The sequence below is a fragment of the Sapajus apella genome, unplaced genomic scaffold (genome assembly GCF_009761245.1).
Source record: "Sapajus apella isolate SASKATOON/1434 unplaced genomic scaffold, GSC_monkey_1.0 scaffold25, whole genome shotgun sequence".
In the NCBI taxonomy this organism is placed as follows: Eukaryota; Metazoa; Chordata; class Mammalia; order Primates; family Cebidae; genus Sapajus; species Sapajus apella.
The window spans coordinates 17,346,987-17,363,996 of record NW_022436965.1 but is presented as its reverse complement, the minus strand read 5'-3'; positions in this window follow the sequence as shown (position 1 = coordinate 17,363,996).

Here is a 17,010-nt window from a genome sequence, read left to right as displayed (position 1 = left end):
CTTTCACAGCACCAATTGTAATTATTTCCTAGACTTTTTTTTTTTTTCTGTTTGTCTATTTCTCCAATTAGGTCCACATCTATTTTTATTCTGGTGCTCAATGTAAATTATTTCTCTGCTAAGGATCATTTAGGTTATTCCCAAATTTTGCTCTTTGCAAAAAAAAAAAAAAAAAACTACAAAGTTCACACACACGTATGTTTTTTACTTTTCCAAAGGTAAAAAAGATGAAATTGAAAGGGCAAGGCATAAGCTATACATTATAACTTTCTTTTTTGAGACAGAGTCTCACTCTGTTGCCCAGGCTGGAATGCAATGGTGATATCTTGGCTCACTGCAACCTCCGTCTCCTGGGTTCAAGTGATTCTCCTGCCTCAGCCTCCCAAGTATCTGGGATTACAGGCATGTGCCAACATGCCTGGTAAATTTTGTATTTTTAGTAGAGATGGGGTTTTGCCATGTTGGCCAGGCTGGACTCAAACTCCTAACCTCATGTGATCCTCCTGCCTCAGCCTCCCAAAGTGCTAGGATTATAGGTATGAGCCACCACACCCAGCTTGTTACAACTTGATGAATATTGTCAAATTGCCCACTATAGTTGTACCAATTTACATTCCCACCCACGTTATGTAGGGGTGTCTTTTCTCTATACTGTTTGTACTAATAATATCATTTGTAGAAATTTTTATAAGACTGGCAGGCAAAAATGATATCTTATTAAAATTTACATTTAAAAATATTTGAGAAGTGGATACTTTTATTTTTAGCTTTATTTATTGCCATTTATAATTGTTCTCTAGTGAATTGCCTAATACAGTTTACTCACTTAAATTAAGTTGTCTTTTTGTTACTGGTTTTGTTACTAGTGGTGAATCTGTATGAGTCTGCAGCAAACTTGATCCTTGCCTCCTTGGAAGAAAAAATTCAGCTGAGGGACAGAAGTAGATTTAAGGCAGAGGGAGAGACTGAAGCAAGCTTTATTGAGAGTTTATTAAAAAGTTTTAGAGAAGGAGCAAAAGAAAGCAACATCACTTGGAAGAGGCCAAGGGGACGACTTGAGAGATCCAAGTGGCCCGTTGAAACCTTGGCTTGGGATTTTTATACATTGGCTTGGTTTTGGGGTTTGCATTTTGGGGTTGGCTCTCCACATGTGCAGTGGCCTGCCAATACCTGGGAGGGGCCACATGCAAAGGGCCACATACTGAGGTTGTGTGCATGCTCTCTAGGGTTGATTTTCCTTTACCAGTCAAAATCCCCGAGAAAGGTCATACATCTGCCATTTTTCCTCTTAATGCACATGCGTGAGCCTGCTCACCCTACTCATGAGATCTTATCGAGGAAGCTGCTAATCACCAGCTACTATCTATTGGGAGACTGTCCTCCTCTGGCTCTGGCTGTAACCAATTCTCATTACAGAGTCACCTGACATTCCGGGGGGGTGGGCCCTCTCCTTTCCTGTTCATGTAAGTCTAAGAGTTTACGGCATCTCTTTATATGACATGAAAGTAACGGAAGACCCCTAACTCAGTCTTAGTGGGGCAGGGAAGGCTTGATAAGGGGAGGTCCAACTGAAGAAGCTTAAAAAGTTTCTTGGAGAAGAAAGGAACAATGAATGAAGGGGTAGGAGAGCACAGCCCATTGTGGCTATTGTCAGCAGTGTGTGTGACTGGAGCATAGACCATTTGTGGGAAGTATCAGGAGGTAGTTTAGGAGTAGGACATCTCATGGAAGGCTTTCATGCCACCGTGAGTGAACTTTTAGTAAATTAACTGATATATGCCTCTCTTTCTTTTCTTTCTTTTTTTTTTTTTTTTTTTTTTGAGACAGAGTTTTGCTCTGTCAATCAGGCTGAAGTACAGTGGCATGATCATGATTCACTGCAGCTTCACTCTTCTGAACTCAAGCGAGCCTCCTGCCTCAGCCTCCTGAGTAAATGAAACTACAGGTGCATGCCACCATGCCCAACTAATTTTTCTTATTTTTAGTAGAGATGAGGTCTCACCCTGTTGCCCAGACTGGTCTCGAACTCCTGAACTCAAGCAATCCTCCTGCCTCAGCCTCCCAAAGTGTTGAGATTACAGGTGTAAGTCACCATGCCCAGCCCCTCTCTCCCTTTTGATTAGCCTAGGAACTGTCCTTCTGTGGCACAAATAGCTAGGATTGTGTATGTGTACTGCTTTAAAGAAGGGCCACTATAAAAACACTCAGGAAAATATGATTCCGTTAGGATGTAAGCTCTTTGAGGAGACAACTTATTGGCAGGTGTCCTGTGAATCCTCAATAGTCTACAGTGGTATTCAATGAGTATTTGTTAAATTAATGAAGAATCACATTCTTGGCTGTTCAGTCTCAAGAGCTCGTTTGAAGTTGTAAGAACTCATGTCCTGGAGTTTCAGGAGTCCCAATGTCTCAGATAATCAAGTTAAAGACCAATATGATGGATTTGGAAGGGTAGGGGATCAGTCAGATCTAGCTTTTACTACTATAGATTAGGAAACTCTTCTTCCTCTGTGGGAAAGATGTGCTCTGGATGGGAAGCAGTGATGTGTACTGCAGCAGTAAATGCTGATGTGTGTTCCTGAGGCAGGACCTTCTCCATGACCTCCTTCAGGCTCAGTCTGGAAAAGAAAGGAGCATATTGTGCAAATCAAATGTGTATTTGGGGGATCAGAGAGCAGAAAGTGACTATGCTTTATAATCTCAGTGAAGCCAGGAGTGGTGACAGTTTTGCCGACATTTCTCTCTACCCTGCATGAGGTGACAGTAGTAGAGCACAGGGGACCACATGTGATATTTAAGTAAAAAGACCCCAATAGAGCATGAAGAACAACTAATATACTCTGGATGCCCACTGAGAACAGTTTGGAAGTCTCTGAGAGGGCCCAACCTAAGTAGATCATGAACAGGGCAAGAAGAATGTAGCTGTGTCTTGTACGGCACAAAAACCATAAACCAAATGGGCGTGGCAGTGTCTCAGTTGATGCCAAAGGGGACAGGTGAAGACTGAAGGTCAGGTGTTTGTCCTCCTCCTTCCCTATGCCTTGCTGCATTCTGTCATCTGGGATGCTGCTTAGACACAACCGGGGGGAAGGGTGGAGAAATAAATTCTGAAATAATTGAGAAAACAGAATTAAATTAAGATTTAATCTCTAGCAATGGAATGGGTGCACAAAATAAAAGTTAAGCTGAGTGGTGATTAGCCAGTGTTCTCTTAGAGGGACAGAGCTAATAGGATAGGATATTATATCAATATATAGATGCAGATATATAGATATATGTGTCTGTATAAGTTATATATATATCTATATATATATGTTTATTAAGTATTAACTTACACTATCACAAGGTCCCACAGTAGGCTCTCTGCAAGCTGAGGAGCAAGGAAGTCCAGTCCAAGTCCCCAAACTGAAGAACTTGGATTCTGATGTTCTAGGGCAGAAAGCATCCAGTATAAGAGAAAGATGTAGACTGGGAGCCTGGGCCTATCTCTTTTTTTCACATTTTTCTGCCTGCTTTATGTTTCCTAGAAGATGAATAAGATTGGGCCCACCAGATTAAGGGTGGATGTGCCTTCCCCAGACCACTGACTCAAATGTTAATATCTTTTGGCAACACCTCTCATGGGCACACCCAGGATTAATACTTTGTATCCTTCAATCCAATCAAGTTGACACACAGTATTAACCATCACAAGTCGAAGCAAAATAAAGTTGCATTTTGTTGATGCTTGAACTTGTGGGTCGAGATTTTCCTCATTAACATTATTAAATATGGATTTAATTCCACATGAGATGGTGGCCATATTTCTTCATTCTTTTGTTCAGCTTTCGGTAGGTACTAGGTATGAGTTTGGGCAGGGGCAAAAGTGAATATGATGGACTCCCTGACCTTAAGGATGGTACGGTAAAGTCAGGGAGAATGGTATAAATACAGTCACAATATAATGGTGTCTTGCTAGAGCAGATGAGTGTATAGAGTTCATGGGGGCTTTAGATAGATTCAGTGACAGCTTCTCAGAGGAAAGAGCTTTTAGTTAAGACATAAGAGATGAGGAAGAGATGGCAGCTGTATTTTTATATAGAAGACGAGCATATGCAGACATCGAGGCATGGCAGACCATTAGTTATTCAGAGGTGCACAGTTACGTTTTTATTGTCTAAATGAAAAATGTAACGGTGATGGTACAGGGTGCAGAGAGTTTAGAGAAAAGATGGAACAGGTCACAAAGAACCTTGATGATCATGCAAAGGAGTTTTATGTGATCAGCTAGTCCATAGGAATCAATGGAAGGGAGCAACGCAGCAACTTAACCAGATCTACGTGTTGAAATAATCGTTTAGGCAAGATAAATTACAGGCTTGTCATTAAAGATCCTGAGCTCAGTAAGAAAGGCTTTTGTACTGTGACTACTACCAATTCTGCCCTTTGCTGTCATTTATGAATGCATATATAACAGGCACTTTACACATTTGTTTCATTTTATCTCCATGCCAACCTTATGAGGTTGCTGTTTATGATATTATTTTAAAAGTGAAGAAACTGAGGCTTAAAGAGGTTAATTCACCTGTCCAAGTTCACATAATAGAGAATAAGAAAATGAAGGTTAAACTCAAGTCAACAGACCAACAGGTTCCCGAAATTGGTATTCTTCTCAAATAATATTTGTTTCCAGTATCAGTCCAGGAACGGCATGCTTGTGGCCTGAATTAGGGCAAGTGCAGCAGGGAAGACGAGAAGCCTGACTTGAGAAATGTTTAGGACTCAGTGACTAACTGAATGTAGGGGCTAACGGAGCGATAAAGCCCAGGAAAATGCCCAGATTCCAGGCAGGGCAGTTGAGTGGGTGAAGAAGACACTCATCAGGAGATGTAAAATAGAAGGGGAACTGGGTTTCTGGGGAAAATAATGAGCTCTGTTTTGGATCTCTAGTTTATGGTGCCACTCACAAGATAAAGAATAGGGTGGTTGGAAGTCTGCATGAATTGTGGTAGAAGGATAAAAGGGCAAAGGGAGAGAAAGATTCTGGTAAAGGAGTTGTGTAAATTATTCCCCAGACAACTGAATCCCTATAATATTGCTTGATGTGACAGGCCCCTGAATCCTTCCATCATACATTTTCTACCCTCTGGAGTGCACACATCTTACAAAGGCCTCCAAAATATTTGCCACGTCTTGCTCATTGGCTGATTAACATGGTGCTATCTATAGAATGTACTAATATGATGTTCTTTGAAATCTTTAGACAGTCCAAGTCCCTTCAGACTATATTATGCCAGAAGAAGAGGGTTAATATAACCCTAGGGCAAGACCAAAAATGTAGACCATTGTCCCTTCAATATGAATGGGAACTGTGTTTAATCTATTGCCTTGAAAAGATGTAAAAGAATTTATTGGCTAGGTCAATGGCACATATAGCTGAGGCTGTGCTAATCTATTCTAACAAAGACATGGTGTCTGTCACAGCAAGTGCGTTTGGAGCCAGTATAGGAGTTTGCATCAGTCCATGGGCACCCTCCAGGATCCATAAAGTTTCTTTATGGATTAGACTGGTGAATTAAAGGGAAATATGATAAGGACTACCACCCCTGCCATTTCCCTTGGCATGCAAGATTGGTTTGGATTTATTATGTTCACTGCGGGGCGGTGGGGTGGTGGAGTTTGGTTTTCCCCCCTATGATATATTATGTTGTATTATGTTGTGAATGAGCCTAGTTATTGGTTGGGTGGCCAGAAGGGGAGGTGGGAGTTAGTTAATTCTGGCCTTTGAAAGTATTGTTTTTCAAGACAGTGGCTGGTGTATCATTTTCATGCAAAGGGGAAGGGTTAGCCTTTAATAGGGAGAAGTAGGATAGTTCTGCTCATCCAGAAAAGTCAAAGGAATCTGGCATTTTAAGGTTTTTGAGTATATTGACCCAAATGTCCTATTTCCAAGTCTCAGGGTACCATTGCTTTTCAACTAGGGTTCTTCTTCTGGCAAAGCAGACTTGCCAAAGTTGAAGATTTAACTTTCTCTGAAGTCTACTAGCCTGCCATTAAGACCTATAACTGATCCTCAGAATGTTTTTTGCCTTCCTGCTTTAGGAAATAGCCTCTTGGATGCTGCCAAGGAGGCCTTCTCACTTTGCAGTCATCATCTCTATTGACTGAATATTAGGCTGAATAAGTCTTGTGATGGGCTGTCTTGGAGACAGACACAGAATTAAGTTTAAACCTGACCTCACCCAGTGGGTTGCAAATGCTCTTTCTCTCAGCCAGCCCTTCAGAGCAACTTCCTGTTCTCATGAGGAAGAAACCAGAGCGAATTTCTTTATGCAGAAAACACAGAAGAAAGACAGTGTCATTTCCTATGCTGAGATTATAACTTAATATCATTCACTCAGGTCAAACCTTAAAGGAAGAGGGAATTTCTGATAGATGGCTAATTATGGGTGAGAATGAAGTGTTTAACTTTAGAAACAGTGAGTTTCAGTATGTAGTGAGGTCAATATCCAGTTTGGGAGTGAGTGCAATTGGTTTGGTTCTGAGGATGCCAAGTTTGAGGTCCAGGGGTACTTTCAAAAGGAGGTGTCCCGTGAAACTGGTAGGAGTGACACACAGGAGAGCTTTCAGGGCCAGAGAGGCAGCTGGGGAGTTACTCACATGTTTGAAGGTTTGAGAGGTGATAGAAAAGCACATGGAATGACAAGAGCAAAAAAGGTTGAGGATAGATAGGATTATACCTGATTCATGAATGGAAAGAGGGTGTAAAACCAGTGAAAAAGAAAGATTAGCACATGCCATAGGAAAATTGTGACAATATAGGCTCTTGCATGCCAAGGCAGATTAAATTGTGGAAGGAAAACATGGTTATGACTGCCTACGGCTAAAGAGAGATAGGAGCATGAGGGTTCTGTGCTGACCGAACCCCTGGGAATATTGAAGATTGTTTCATTGAGGTGATGTGGACTGGAACCAAGCGTCTATGTATAGGGAGTGATTCGGTGATGATGAAACAGGGAGGTGAGGACAGACAACCTTTCAAAAAATGTAGGCAGGAAATGAAAGAGAAGAACCCCAGAGGTGATGTCAGAGTTTCATACGTCGGTGAAACAAACTTCAGACCTCCCCACTACTTTGGCACTGGGAGGCCGTGAATTTTGCGATGATACCATAAATGGTATTTACCAGCTTTTTGAAAATGTGCGATTTTCTAACATTTAAATCATAACATTAAAAAATGTTATGATTTCTCTTCTTATTCTAAATAAATGCTCACTTTGATACCTAATTTTGTATTTGTCATTTGTAATGTATTCTTTTTTTCTAAAAGATGCCACCAAAATTGTTTAAGCTTTAGGTTGCCTAAACCTGAATACTCCCAGGCAAGGCTATATGTCACAGATTCATCAGTAAGGGAATTTCTTCTCTCCTGTCCTCTCAGGCCCAAGAAAAGTTTTTGTAGAGCTGAATTCCAACAGTTCCAGTGAACATGCTAGCATGCTGGTCTTGACTGAGCTGATAGTTGTTATGTCACTCCGAAAGTTGAAAGGGTACTTAATTTTGGCTCCCTTCAGTTTAGACCTTCCCTCCTTTCCTTTGACCTCCCATTAGCACAAATTGATTGATCAGATTAGCAACTCATACTCTGGAAAATACCTTCGGGGTGGTGTTTGGTGATCCTTTGGGTTCTTTGCCAACTTGAGGTTATATATTTATTTCAAAGAGCAGGAGTTCAAGGGTATCTGTGCCCAGATGGGGGAAGGGTGGCAGGAAGGCAGCGGTGACGGGGAAGAGTGAGTAGTTCTGAGGGAGGATAAGGACAGGGGAGGGCATAGGAGGTTTGGTCCAGATGAGGGGTCTGACGTGAGGCGGCTGGGTTTTCTGGGGTGGCCAAGAACACAGGCCCAGACTGATAGTAGAATAAGGGAAGAGTTAAAGCTGTACCTGGGAGGATACATAAGAGAGAGAGTGTGGAAGGCGAGGTGGTGTCAGGGATGAGTGTGTCTGCCTCAGCGATGCCTCCGGAGCACCTCCCTTACAGGAAGCCTTGTCTGATCACTGACTCATTGTGTGGCTGGCTCTTCCTGTGCTTCAGTTTCCCCTTTGTAGATGAGAAGCACCGCAGAGGGCTACAGAGAGGAAAGTCTAAGAAAAACAGAACGCAGCATTGGTGGTATAGAAATCCTTCTATGGTTCCTGTGGTAATAATCCTGAACTGAAGTTAAAAAAGGGTGAGCAAAATACATGTCAACTTTATTAGTAAAATGCAATGGAAATTGAGATTTTTCTCTTCCAGGGGATTGTCACTAAAAGAGATAATTTCCTCAAGAAGACTCCATGTCTCAGGGTCCTCAGTTTGCCATTGACATACAGAAGTTGAATTAGCACAATTTTTGTAGAAAGGAAAGAAATTTATTCAAAATAATATGTATTGAGTACTCACTATGTGCCCATGTGCCTCCCTTACAGTAGCTGCTAAGACTACAAATCTGGAAAGTACATATTTGGCCTTAAATGAGTGTGGCAGAGGAGAAAGGAATTGCAGCTATTTACAGCTGCATGAACTGGAGGCTCTACTCCAGACGCATTTGCCAGGTGCTCTGAGTGATCCCAAAAAAGAGCCCTGAACAGAGGGGATAGAAGCCAGAGTTCCACAAAGACAAGCTTCACAAAGAAGATGACATGTGAGCTGAGCTCTGGAAGTGTTAAATGAAGAGGGGTCAGTTAGCAAAATGAGGGTAGGAGGACATGGGAGGAGAATTTTCCACTTTTGCAGTAAACCTCAACTCAGACTATTTGAGTAATAATTCCTTAGAAACTGACAGTACATTGATACAGCTTCATATGTCGTGGAAACTTTTTCCAGACCCTTGTCCCCACTGGAGCCCCAACACACATTCCTATTTAACTCATTCCCTTGTCTAAAGGGATTCAGTAGCTCTACATTGATTATGACCCAAACCCCTCTTCTGGACTATGATGCCCTGCCTGAACACACATTTCTATTTAACTCACTCCCTTGTCTAAAGGGATTCAGTAGCTCCACATTGATTATGACCCAAATCCCTCTTCTGGACTATGATGCTCTGCCTGATTTTGACGCATCTTGAGCTGCTCTTCTCTTCACCCACTCGATTTTATTGCTCGTTATGTGACTGGCTGCTTTTCATTCTCCAGGTTTCCATGTAAATTTCCTCTCCCCAAACAGGACTTGACTGACCTGCTCATCTAAGTAGGCTCCTCATACTCCATCCTGATTTTTCTGGATTATTGTATCCTATAAATAAAATACTTGTTGGATAAATTAAATGTTGACTGAAATGATAATAATACTATAACGTTTACTGAGTTCTTACCACAGGCAACTCAGTAAACTGTATGACAACCATATTGTGTCAACATTATGCTTATTTCTTTATAAACATTACCTCATTTTGTCCTCATAATAAACTTGTCAAATAAACACTATTCTTATTATTCTTATTGTACAGAAGAAGAAAATGAAACTTAAGAGGGGCCAAGCAAATTAGCCCAGGAAGCACAGCCGTTGATAGAGTAACAGGCTTAGAAATCAGAAAGTCTAACCTTAGAGTCTACCCTCTTAAACACATTTACTTAAGTAATTTTAAACATTGCCTTTCCACGTGTATGCCAGCACGAAGTCTCAGGAAATGATTATCATGTTTATGTCAGATCAACCTGTGTTCTGTAAATTTTAAGTGTTTAGAGACATTAATCTAGAATTTTTACTACAATTCATGTTATCATTCCTGGAATTAATTGATATTTTGTCCTTGAGCAAAAGGAAAACATGAAGTTAATTCACTCCTTTCTAATCTCCAATTTTTTTTTTTTTTTTTTTTTTTTTGACAGAGTCTTGCTCCATCGCCAGGTGCCAGGCTGGAGTGCAGTGGCGCGATCTCGGCTCACCAAATTTTTCTTATCACATAATTGATGTAATACCCGTGCAAGTACATTCAGTGGAGAATTCCAAGGCAGTGAACCTCAACATGTATGCATATTTTGGCTTATAAGAATCATCTGCGGGTCTTATTAAATGCAGTTTCTGGTTCAGTTGGCCTAGGATGGGACCTAATATACTGTACTTCCAGTAAGTACCCTGTTGAGGCTGATACTGCTGGTTGGGCACCACACTTTGAGTAGCAAGGTTTTAAAGGATAAGTTAATGTAGAGTCTGGGTTTTTCCTTCTTTCCCCACCAGGGGAAATAAAATCCCACCAGATTTATTTATCTGAGGACAGACCTTAGTGGAGACTGAGGATGAGGATATGCCGTTATACTAGAATTAAATCTCCAGGAGATTAGGGTCCTTTTCTGCTTGTTAATAGCATGTTCCTCATTCCTGGCAGAGTTAGAGCTTAATAATTATTCAAGGAAGAGAATCTGTTCTTTCCTAGAAAAGGAGACCATAGTTCATAACATCATTCTCTCACGTATTCCCAGTCCTGTGGCTAGAGTGACATCCACATAGCAAGATAAATTCCTTTTCTGCACAGTGATTTGTATGAAGGGGATGGCAGGAAATGCCTATGTGGGAACACAGAGGGAAAGCAGGGTCCTAAGCATCATCCTTTAATTAACAGTCAAGTCCTTTTTGGATTTGTCATTTCTAAGTTGGGGCATATGCAGCAGGCAGTTCTCTATTGCTGTGGGATTGAGTGGGTTTCTGAACACACTGACTCATTCCTTCATACATGTGAAAGCACCATTCTAGGGATTTGAGACACATTGGTGAACAAATATACACCTCTATCCTCATGAAGCTTTTATTGCTGCTGGTGGAAATAATACATTAAATAAATAAGTATGTTAATGTTATAAGGTGATAAGGCTAACAAAAAAGAGAAGTAAAGCAAGATAGGGGAAGTCTGAGAGTAGGAGGTAGAATGTGGTTGTAGCAGTACCTAGAAGGCCAGAGTGGGTCTTGCTGAGAAAATGACATTTGAGTGAAGGCTTAAGGTGGGTGAGGGATGCTTCAGGTAGATTTCACGGGGATGCATGTTTCCAGGCAGAGGCAACAGTTGGTGTAAAGAACCTGAGGAAGGAGAGTTGCTGGCGTGTTCCAGGGAGCAGCAAGGAGGTAAATCTGTCTGGAGTGGAGTGGGGTTAGATAAGGAGAGTCGTATGAAGTGAGGTCAGAGAATTAAGGAGCTAGGTGAAGGGTTATTCAGGCAGGTCCTGATTGGACATGTAAGAGCTTTGGTGTTTACTCTGAATGAGGTAGGGAGCCTCTTTAGAGGAGTGATATGATCTGACTTATGTTTTAAGGGGGTCTGACTTCTGTGTTGTGAATAGACTATGGAGGGGCAAAGGCAAAGGCAAGGAGTCCAGGAAAGAGCTGCGGCAACGATCCAAACAATAAGTGTGGGTGACCAGGGCCAGGATGGGAGGAGTAGAGGTAATGAAAAGTGGTCAGATACTGGACATATTGTGAAGGCAAGAGGTGACAAGATTTACTGACTAATTGGATGTGAGTTGTGAGAGAGAAAGAGGTTAGGCATGCTAGTGGGTTTGATGATACCCAACTCATACACACACACGGGTTCTTTTTGACCTGAGTGATGGGAGGGGTGAAGTAACAATTAACCCAGATGAAGACAGGGGAAGACCAGGAGTTCATGTTTGAGAGAGAGGAGGAAAAGTTCTGTTTTGGACAAGTTGAACTTAAAGGGACTTGTGTTTCCAACACTTTATATTTCAGGACTTTATATTCCAAAATATAAAGCAGGCAGTTGTGGATATGATTCTCAAGTTCAAGAGAAAAGCTTCAGGTGGATGTAGACATTGGAGAGCCATGGACTATAAGACTATTTAAAGTCATGAGACTGGATAAGTGAATGTTGATTGAGAAGAACAGAGGACCCAGGACTGAGCCTTGGCATACACCAGGATAAAGAGACTGGAGAGAAGAGGAGAAACGAGTAAAGAAGAAGGAAGAGAAATGACCCAGAGGGTGGGAGGAAAACCAAAGAGTGAGGGGTCCTAGAAATCAGGTGGAGAACATGGATGAAGGAGTAGGGAATGGTCTGCTGTGTCAAATGATTCTTACAAGTCAAGTATGACGAGAGCTTAGAAATGCTGAGAATTGAGTCAACAAAGTAGGGATCACTGGAGACCTTGGTAAGAGCAGGTTTGGTGCAGCTTTGAGGACAAATGTCTGATTGGAAGAAGTTTAAGAAAGAATAAGAGAAGAAAAATTGGAGATGGCAGATACAGATTCACTTGAAGACTTTTATAGTAAAATATAGCATATTTTTAAGGGCAGAAGAGCCAACCATGCAAAGAAATTCCAAAGAGAAGTGGAAAAGAAATCAGTGCAGAGGCAAAATGAGGAATAAAGTAGAGGATGAAAATTAGAAATTTATTAGCAGAAAACTAATACTTCTAAATATTTTCAAAGGCTTTTATTAGGAATGCTTAGTCCTGGGCTGGATGTTGCACCCTTCAGTCTTCAAAGAGATTACAGTCAAGTTGGTAGGACAGGCCTTCTATTTAAAGGTTTAGATGATCACAAAAAGGTTAGGACCGTGGCAGTTCTGGGCTTGACAAATGTCAAGTAGAAGTTCCAGATCAGCTCTGGTCTGAATTACAGGATCAGGGGATTCATTGTGGAACAAGATGGTAAAACCATTTCTAGAGAGGATGTGGGTCAAGAGCTGACCCACATCCCTTGAGTGATGGATAGGAATGACCCAGCAGACAGATGTGAACAAAGGCAAGGAACAGTAATGTTCTTGGTGTGGGCAAGGCCCAATAAATCACGCCTTCTGTCACTGTGCTGAGCAGATGTTTCATGAATAGGGGAAGAGTAGGAAAAACAGATGAGGGCTGTAAATCCTCTTAAGTTCTCCTTTTAGTCAATAGTTGTGACTTCCCAACTTGATGAACCTTTAGTTTTAAGTCACGAAGAAGAAGCAAAACTAAGAAATGGTCCATTCTTTAAAGGCAGCCACCCTTACCTCTTCCCTGCTGTGGATAGTACTTACAGAGAGGGCACACCCCCAGAGACGGGCAGAGAGAGGAAGAGGAGGTGACACACCACTCGGATAGACAGAGGGGTCAACAGCCTGCTGTCTGCCGTGACTTTTAAGAGAGTGCTCCTTGGTCTTGGGCTGTGTCTTATTGACTTCACCTGTGTGTCGAGGAAAGGAATATTTATAGATCAGTCAAATAAATGTATAAGTGCCCTTATAAATTAATATATCAATGACATATTCAATACATACACCTTCTTTCAAATTCTGTAGCCTTTATGCCTTGTATGAAGAGAAGAAACATTAAAGGAGTTTGCTGGATTATCCAGCTCAGACCCACCCAGGCAATTCATAGGCAACATGCTTGTTTCATCAAAGAGTTTGCAGGAATAAGCTGGTGTGGGGAAAAGGGAGAGGGAAGGAAAGGAAAATGGAAACAATGTATGGAATAAAAATCACAAAAAGAGGGCCCTGGGTTTGTCTCCTTACACTGTCACTTCCCCATCTCAATGGCACTCTTAGTGATCCCTTCCTGTCCCTCACTCAGGCCTCTTCCAAGTGCACTCCCAGTTACCTTCCAGGCCTCATGTCAGGAAACCAGCCTCTGCTTGTCTATGGTTAGGATGAACCAATTGTCAAAAACAACTCTCTAGTTCCAGACCACTCATGCTCCTCCTAGGTTACCTTTCTGAGCTCTCCTTCTACATAGTCAAATGTCTCTTTCCTCCTAGAACAAAAGAAGAGAAAACTGCTTTCCTGTGAGCCCCCTCTTGTGAAAAGACGCTTCCTGGCAGCGTGCTGTGGTCTTGTCTGAAGGTAGGCTTTAGTTGCTTGAGGTTTCAATAATTTTCATAACGAACAAGGGCTATAAGTACGTAAGCCTTATTTACTTTTGGTAAATAGAAATTTGGGGAGATAGATGATTCATCTTGACATGTTCTGCTGCCATTTTACCATAATTGCAAGAGATTATACAGGAAAATGAAAGCAGGGAGGAGCACTGGAGGAATCAGCCAAATACACAAGCCCTCTTCATCTTAGAACACTCTAGTTATAGCCAGTGGACAGAGAGAGGTTTTCATTTAGCCATACCACAATGTGTACATATTTAAAATTATTATGTTGTGCATGATAGACCCATTAGATTCCCAATTAAAAACCCAGTTAGATTCCAAACAATGTCTGCCATAGATAAAAGATACTCCCAGGAACCTTGTCATACTTTAGTATGGTTGACGGTTGTTTAAAATCTATTCCTTTTCAAGAAAAATAGAATTCAAGCTATTTGCTTGTTTGTATACAGTGGTCAATAGTTACTACATTTTCTTGCTTATATAGAACAATACATTTACTTGCTTGTATATAGTGGTAAATAGTTATTAAATATAGATGATAGTGAATATGAATGAAATAGGGTTTTCCTGGCTGAGCATATAGACATCTTATTTAATCATGCCACTAAATACTCATGAATCCAAATGTGAAGTATCTACATTATTCCCTGAGACTGTTTTGTTCTCCTCTGTGTGGATCCAAATACTAAGGCCAAGGAAAGGTCATGTGCTGAAATGACCTGTGATGTCCCTTTGAAATCGAACAATGATGGTCCAGACGGCGTGACTTTCATGAAGACAGCCTGTATTGAGCATGGAAGAGCTTAGACAGTGGGATAGGACGCTTTGTTAAGGTTTTATTTTTTGAGCTCATGGAAGATCATCTCTGGTCATCTCAGAAGTACAGAGTGCTGTATGTGGTTCTTTTATTGATCTTCTGGAAAGAGAAGCAAACTGCCACATACCTTAAATGGGAATGTTGGATAGCTACTCCAGCTAGAAGTCCGCAAGGGTCAGGTGTGTGTATCGGTCATGGAGGTTTTGTTGTGTCTATAACTAAGTACCCAAATTCAGTGTTAAAAATAAGGTCCCCAGATTTTTGAGCCTGCTTTTAAATCTTTGATTACCATATTTCTCTAGAGAGACAGAGAGCAAATTTAGCTGTCTCATATGTACCTGAAAATGAACATGTCTTAAACTAAATTATGGTCCTCGTCCTCTTCCCTACCACCTGCCCCACCCACCTTCCCTGTTCTGAATCTCAGTAAATGGCACTGTTCTCTGCCCACGAGGCCAGGGATCAGGGATCACTTCTGATTATTCTCTCTCCTTTACTCCTCTCTCCAGCCCATTATCAAGTCTACCCCTGCTGCGCATTCCATCCACTCAGATTCTTTCCCTTCCTGGTCCTTTCACTTACTTCCCTGCTCTTCCGGCCCTGCGCTTGGCCTCCAGGAATCCATTCTTCACCCTGCTATTGGAGTATTCTTTTAAGACCACACATCTGATTCTCCTGTTCATTTCTTTACTTAAAACTCTTCCAGGGCTTCTCATTGAGGTTAGCCCCAGTTGTTAACTTGGATCACCCACTGATGTGGCCTCTGGCTATTTGCGCCACTACACTGACTCTTACCCCTCCAGCCTCAATTGAAGCTGCTCACTTTCTGCTCCAGCTGTCTTCTGTGCAGACCTGAATACTAGGACCAGTTTAAAGGTCATGTGCTGAAATGTGAAGGACTTGAAATGTCCCTTCATGTGCTGTCCCTTTACCTGACGCTCCTTCCCCTGAGTCACACGCTCTTTGTTTAAATAACTCCCACTTATTATTCAGGACTAATTGTTCAAATTAAATAAGACTTTCTTCAAGAAGGCCTTCTCTGACTCCCCCAGACTCTGTAAGTTCCCCTAGTTGTACATGTCCGGAGGCCCCAGTATTCTTTGTAGCACTTTTGCATATTAGAAATTTCTTCATTATGTATATTTATGTATTTAATGTGTATCTTCTCCACTTGATGATAAAGGAGAATTCCCTTTTATGTACTGCTGTGTACCTAGCACCCAGTGTCGTGCCTGGCACATAAAGGCACCCAAAAAACATTCTGTGACTAATGCTGACTCCCTGGATCAGGGTGATTTTGCCAGCAGGTAGCAGAATTCTCAGGCTCAAATGTGCCTTTAACAGAAGGTTTGCAATTCTTTCACGTGTCAGAAAGTTCAGAGGTAGGGCAGGTTTCAGAGTAAGTATTGATTTAGCAGTCCAAGGGGCTATAGCATTCCTCTTTCTACCATGCCTGCTTCTTCTTAGGTCAATTTCCCTGTGTGGTAATCAGAATATTTGCAAAGCCTGCCTTGCTTCTCAGCAAGGGTGACTGGGAAGTGACAGTGGCCATGGATGCATCAGAGGAAGGCAGACTTAGGGCTTCCATAAGTGACGAGACCCCATGGATTGGTCATGGCATATCCTGCCTGCTGGTACTGCTAATTCAGCAGGGGTTTCCAAGACCCCAAAGAGTTCATGAAAACTAGCACTTAGGTAGTGTGCTTTATTTATTAAATAAAGTATTGACCATCATATGCTCAGTTCAGTGATTCTCTGAACTGGCAAAAGAACAAAAGACAGTGAAAGAAAATGAGGGTGAGAACAAAATTGACCCTCAGATTGTCTTCATTTTCCAAGGATTCAAATCGAAACACTTTCAAGCAAACTCTTTTCTAGGAGAGCTAAGAGTGGACCTCTTTCACCTTTTCTGAAAAGAAATGAAGGTTTCCTGAATGTTTGGCTGTCTTAGTGAGTTCTAAAATGCCACTGAATTTTTATTTTGAAATGATATGGAGATGTTTAGATTCTGAATATAAACAAGCAGTACTTAACATTTATTGTCCCCTTTAGATAATGGGCCTGAATTTATGTATACTGAGTTAAAACCTCATTCTCTAATTAAGAAGAGCCAGGATACTCTTTCTCTATTTTCTAAATACTGTGGGAACCAATAGTTAACCTTCAGACTTTTGCTTGACAAAACATTTAAACTTTTAAAAATTACATATGATGAGCAGAGAGATCTCAACAATAAATAAAGTATGAATTGACTTGAGTGGCAAAAGTGTGGCAAGCACTGTGGCTAGGGCTTGATTCACAGTGATCGAAGAAGCCTCGGGCACTGACAGATTAAAGTCAATGAAGACCCTTGGTTGGTGGCTTC